The 6,663-nt window shown below is 42.1% G+C and overlaps 1 long non-coding RNA gene across 1 annotated transcript; it reads left to right on the plus strand.

Annotated features, from left to right (window-relative positions):
- The first annotated feature begins 502 nt into the window (after nt 1-502).
- Nucleotides 503-2,164, plus strand: LOC126386521 (uncharacterized). Its single transcript, XR_007569515.1, has 3 exons — nt 503-606; nt 1,479-1,535; nt 1,629-2,164. It is a non-coding gene; the product is annotated as an uncharacterized LOC126386521 (long non-coding RNA).
- The last annotated feature ends 4,499 nt before the right edge of the window (nt 2,165-6,663 follow it).

Here is a 6,663-nt window from a genome sequence, read left to right on the forward strand (position 1 = left end):
TAAAGAAAAGGTTTATTACAAGAAGTACAGCATCTATCAAGCATCTAGAATGCTTGGAGAGAGTTCTTCAGCCGATGTGAACTACTCTGAAAAGCAACCCCAAATTACTCCCATTATATAGACACGCTGTTTCTGTCAAATGTGAGACAAAGTCAGACAAACAACCAAGGGTGACCCTAGTTGGATTTCACCTACTTTAACCCTGAATCATAAATATCTTTTCTTTGACCCTGACCATATATGTTTCTTAACCCTGGGCCCCTTACTGGTCATCTGTTCCAAACCTTCAGAGTAAATGATAATACACTACAAATCATTTCAGTAAAAACTTATGAACAGCAAAAATACAGTGGCTTTGCTGCACCTGATCTGGCTCCACACGCGCACGCATGCACACACATGGAACTCAACTCACTGCATGACGGTCACGCTGGGTGCCACTCGCCACCTATACTCGCCACTCCTCATCAGAGCACAGAACTTAGCAGTGCTGAGATGGTTGAAATAACTGATGCAAGCCCCTCCAGTGCTGCTCCAGTTGGAGTATGATGCAACACTTGGCCTTTGGGCTCTGAAGACGATGTTTCATCTGTTTCTGCTCCTGTGGTAAGTTAGTTTGTTAAAGTAGGCTATAGGCTAACGTTAGCTTGTTGATTTTTAGCTACTTCTACAAAGTTATAAAATGTGACTGTGTGTTCTAAATTTTGATGTTTATGATAATGACGGTAACGTTACAGTTAATCAGAAGAGGTATAACAGCTACTCGGTCCATTCAGTAAGTAATAATTAGGGTTGCAACTTTAGCTACAGAGATGAAGGTCATACTTGAACTAGCAGCCAGTCATATTTCTAAATTTCCTACAGGTAAGCTGAGTATAATGAACACCCAGATAACAGTAGTATGTTTTAGCAGAACCTTAGTGTGTAACTGTGACACTCAGAGACATTGACTTTGACCGCGATTAAGAGAGTCGGTGTGTGTGTGTGTGTGTGTGTGTGTGTGTGTGTCGCAGCTCGTGGAGGGTGCTGTTAGAAATAGCTTCGGTAGCTAAGTGCGATGCTAATGACGTTCTGTGTTAGTTAAAGTGAGTGAAATGTGTGTGAAGATGTATATGGTTGAGATACAAGAGTGACAGTAAATGTGTGAAGAAGAATGAGCAGAGTGAATGTGTCAGGAGCATTGATGAGCTGTCTGTTATGTTGAGCAAGGTAATGGATATAGGCTGCTTCATGTTCATGCTAACTCCTGCTGATTTGCTAGCGCCATAGCCTGACTTCATTCCTCTCCGTCAGTAAGGTTAAAGGAGCATTTCATACATTTTGGCAATTAAAGTTTGTGTCAGGCTCAGTGTATAAGTGTTTTATTATCACTCTTGTGAAACCATTGTGACAGTAATTCAGTACTAGGCTGTGGATTAAAAACAAGGGAAGTTAGATTAAATGTGTTTATGGGTTTAATTCTGAGCCTTCTCTTTCAGAGGGATGGGCTGACATTGCAGATGGTGTCAGATGGACACCCTCTTGTAGCCATGCAGGTAAACAAAATAAACTCCCTAGAGTGGAATTAATATGCTACGGTGTATGTTTAGCAATCGTGACAGTGAAAGTTTTTTTCTTCTGTATTTCAGACAGTCCCAGGTCAGCATCTGAAGCAGTTCCTGGATGAAGTGGGACCTATTCCTGGAAACACCTTGTCTGGTGTAAAACTCAACAGGAAATAAGTGGATGATGATGACTTCCACAAAGTGAAAGATAAACTAATCAATGGCTTCTGTGACGACCTCACCACGCGGTTTGGCAACCTTGATTAGGGTGTCTTGAAGGCCGCTGCCACCATATTTGACCTAGGCAACTGGCCTGAAGACATCACTGACCTGGCCGATGTTGAGACTTTTGTCAGTCACTTTCAGAAAACTGATGGGTTACAGGGAGCTTTGTGGAACACTGTATTCACGAACAGTCAATCTAAGTAACAAAACTTTTGAAAAAGCCAAATGAACTCAGATCTGTCATTTTTGTAGAACTCAATTATTTTCAACTATTTTTTCAACTATTTTAATGCAACCACAATAGTGGTTGCATTAAAAATCAATATGAAAAGGAAATATGTCCTTATGTTGTGTTTTCACCACCATTGGTAGGTTGAATTCTCATCACGAGTGAATAAAGCAGCTAACTCTGAATCAATCTGCTCAAATTTTTAAGTTCAAATAACTTATGTTTGTCTTAGTATGCCATTTTGAGGAAATGAGATTCCATGATCCTTTGCTAAAGAAAATAATAGCATACTAGACTGAAATGAACGCATCAGAATTCTTTAATGTTGAAATAATGATCGATATCTGGATGTTGCAATAGGTGCACAATTAATAGAATTATTAACTTCAGTGAGTACATAATAAAGAGTTTATGAATGTCAACAAGACACTGCATTATGAGCTGTTAGTAAGTGCATATTAATAGTTTATTAACCTTTATACGACACTGTTCCCACTTTAGATCTGGTAGCTGCAAAGGATCATTATTTATTATTAATGAGTGCATAATTAAGCATTTATTAACCGTAATATGGCATTTATATTAACTTCTTATAGTCTCCTTAATGTTAATAAACACCTCATTAATTTCATCTTATTGGTCTTATAGTGTGTTATAAACCAGTAATAAATGTGGTTATTATTCTATAATTAACCCTTATAAATTATAATTAATGTAAATAGACATCTTATTAATATTTAGTATAGGTTTATAAAATGTTAACAAAGTTTCTATAAAGTGCTTATAATGCTCCTATAAGCAATAATAACTGGTCAGTTATGCTGTAATAAACACTTAGTCTAGTCTTATTAATGTTAATAAGCATCTTATACCATCTTATGAGTGCTCATTAACTGTTAATTTGTGCTTATTAAGCAGTAATTAGAGCTTATTACAGTACCTTAATATAACGTGTTACCCTAACTTTAAACTGGCGACTTGTTTTGCTTGCCTTTTTCTTTTTTTGAAAGTTCCCTCCATTTCACAGTGTTACTCCTCCCATCCCCTCGACCTCTGATGGGGATGTAACAACTACATCCAGCTGACAATATTATTAATGTTATTTAAGGAGGATTTGGAAAAGGCAGATTAATATTTTCACTGAAATTATGGAAAGTCTCTCAGTGTTTAACATTTCACAAAAAAAAGGATATGCCCAGAAAAGACAAAAAATATGTTTCCTTAGTTACAAAAAGTGCATGTCCTTCCAGTGTATATTTTTAGTTTCTATTATACAGTCCACTTCACTTTCCCTGTGTGATTATTGTCATGACCTCCAGGCCTTTGTCTTGACCACAAACCTCATTTTAGGTCTATTATGGAAAGGCCAAAGTAGCAACCAAACTAGATCTGAGTGAGTACATGGGAATCAGCATTTTGGAATTTTAGTTATCTTTGTAGGACCAAATCTCAAAAGAGGAGGTTGATGAACAGGAAGGAAATGAAGAGTAAAGGTGCAGTGTGCATGTTAGTGCTTATGTGGCACCAAGCACACAACCAACCGGTGATCACTTATGATGACGCAGGAGGTGTCACCCTATAAAAGAGATCTCTGGTCCTGGAGGGGGGCAAAGGGGGTCTCAGTCAGCGCTTGCATTCAGCACACAGGTAAGATAACGGCATCACATTTCATATCCACTCATGTTCTGTTTGTTTATCCAGGAAGTATTTGTTTGATGATATGAGGTTGGGGTCACTGTAAGGTTCCTAAAATCCCAACAGCGGTGTGTGTGTTTCTGTGTGAAACAGAGAAAATAAATGTATTAGCATTCTCATGTGAAGTCTTTGCTTCAGTCACCACCAAGCCAGTAAGAGTTTAGTGGTTAAATCAGACAATAGCCTATGGAGGTTTGGTGGGCTGGGAAGGGTCAACAGTCATAATGGAAAGTGCATAATTTGCAAGCCACCAGAACTTAGTCCACCAGCGTAGTATGGGTAGAGTAGTATGGGTAGAGTATGAGGAAAGAGTGGCTGGATTTAGCTGGATGGGAAGAGAGTCCAGGGGAATGAGGCAAGGAGTTTTCTTCACTCAATGAATGAAAGAAAAAACAATTTGAAAGAAGAGTAAGAGTTAACAGAAGCAGCCCTGCATGGATGCAGTATTCAAGAAAACCAGACTATTGAGTTGAGGTTCAAATTAGATTTTGATACTAAGTAATTCTGCTGAGGGTGGAGTCTAAATAAAGGTCTGACCTACTACTTGAACAGTATGATTCTTTTCTTGAGGAGCTTTAATTTGACATGTAAAATGAACTTCATATCAACATAATCAACTTACACAAATCGTAAATGACAAAACTAACAATAATAGACAAGCCTCACAGATACACACACACACACACACACACACACACACACACACACACACACAGCTGTACATTTCAAATCCGGGCATGGCCGTAAACAACAGGCAATGATGAATTATAGATCAAAATGTACGTTTTTCATCTCTGCAGGGTATGTTGGATGCCCAGGTCAGAGTGACTCGTTACCCAAGCAACCAGTGTCCAGCTGCTCTCAGTCATCCTGTGTGTAAAGGACTCTAGTGGTCCATGTTACAGAAAAGGAACAGGCCTCATTTAATTCCTAACTTTTTGATTGTGACAAATAAAGGGCTGCTTTAAGTTTAATTAAATTGAAACTCTCATCCAAAGAACAATTTAAGTTTGTTCAAAATATTTAAAACAAATTTTTGTTTGCATGTTTTCCTGACATGGACCCTTGTCATCCTGCAACTGGGAGACTCTTGACAGACAGCTATGAGCTGCAAGGCAAGGACCATGTAACCATTGGAGATAACCAAAGGCAGGCTAACTCTTGGTAGCCCTGCCAGCTTGTCTACTTGTACAGTGCATCTATTTTGTTATAGACAGTGAAATGACGCATGAGACAGCTCTCCTTAAAAATTGTCGCACTGTACAGAAAAGGGAAGTGCATGTTAAAATAGTAAAGTTAATCAACTTGCTTACTCCTATATATAAAGGCATGCTAGGTACCTATTGTGATTTTATCATGATGTCTTACATTAAACATCATACACAGTACTGTGTGACAACCCCATTTGATGACAAACATTGTGGCTAATAAGCTGGTGTTTTCATGTGACAACAAGTTACACTGTCATTATGTTGTCATTGTATCAAATGACCATATGATGTCAAAAGACAACCAGTAGTCTACAGCGGGAATCCTCAATAATTATATAAGGTCATACAAAATCATCACACAATAGAATATGTCAGGTCAGTTAAAGATATATTTAATGCAAAATAATCAATATTTAATCATCAAAATTTAATTCAATTCATTTTGATTTATTTGCTACATGAAAGCATAAATGTACTCGTCGTAATCGTCGTCCTCCGCTTATCCGGGTCCGGGTCGCGGGGGCAGCAGCCTCAGCAAAGAAGCCCAGACAGTCCTCTTCCCAGCCACTTCCGTCAGCTCTTCCGAGGGAACCCCAAGGCGTTCCCAGGCCAGCCGGGCGATGTAATCCCTCCAGCTTGTCCTGGGGCGGCCCAGAGGTCTCCTCCCGGTTGGACATGCCCGAAACACCTCCCAAGGGAGGCGTCCCGAAGGCATCCTCACCAGATGCCCGAACCACCTCAACTGGCTCCTCTCGATGTGGAGGAGCAGGGGTTCTACTCCAAGTCCCTCCCGGATGTCCGAGGTCCTCACCCTATCTCTAAGGCTGAGCCCAGCCACCCTGTGGAGGAAACTCATTTCGGCTGCTTGTACTCGCAATCTCGTTCTTTTGGTCACTACCCAGAGCTCGTGACCAAAGGTGAGGGTTGGAACGTAGATCGACCGGTAAATCGAGAGCTTCGCTTTCTGGCTAAGTTCCCTCTTCACCACAACGGACCAGTTAAGCGCCTGCATCACTGCTGACGCCGCCCCAATCCGCCTGTCAATCTCCCACTCCATCCTACCCTCACTTGCAATCCACCCTTTTCCGGCTGAGGACCATGGCCTCAGACTTGGAGGTGCTGATTCTCATCCCAGCCGCTTCACACTCGGCTGCGAACCATCCCAGCAAGACCCGGAGGTCACTGTTCGATGGGGCTAGGAGGACCACGTCATCCGCAAAAAGCAGGGACGAGATCCTCCCGTCACCGAACCTGACACCCTCCACCACTCGGCTGCGCCTAGAAATTCTGTCCATGAAAGTTATGAACAGAACCAGTGACAAAGGGCAGCCCTGGTGGAGTCCAACTCTCACCGGGAACAGGTCCGACATACTGCTGGCCACGCGAACCAGACTCGCGCTCCTTCGGTACAAGGACTGGATGGCCCTTAGCAAGGGGCCACCAACCCCATACTCCCGGAGCACCCCCCCACAGGATGCCCCTGGGGACACGGTCGTAAGCCTTCTCCAAATCCACAAAACACATGTGGACTGGTTGGGCGAACTCCCATGCCCCCTGCAGCACCCTGGCGAGGGTAAAGAGCTGGTCCACGGTTCCGCGTCCGGGACGAAAACCACATTGCTCCTCCTCAATCTGAGGTTCAACAATCGACCGGACCCTCTTCTCCAGCACCCTGGAGTTAGTCTGAGTGGGCGGAAGTTTGCTGCAGAGATCAGCCTCTCATTGGGCGGAACGAGTGCCCCGCTGAAGTCCCGCCCTA

This window comes from Epinephelus moara, chromosome 24, assembly GCF_006386435.1.
Source record: "Epinephelus moara isolate mb chromosome 24, YSFRI_EMoa_1.0, whole genome shotgun sequence".
In the NCBI taxonomy this organism is placed as follows: domain Eukaryota; kingdom Metazoa; phylum Chordata; class Actinopteri; order Perciformes; family Serranidae; genus Epinephelus; species Epinephelus moara.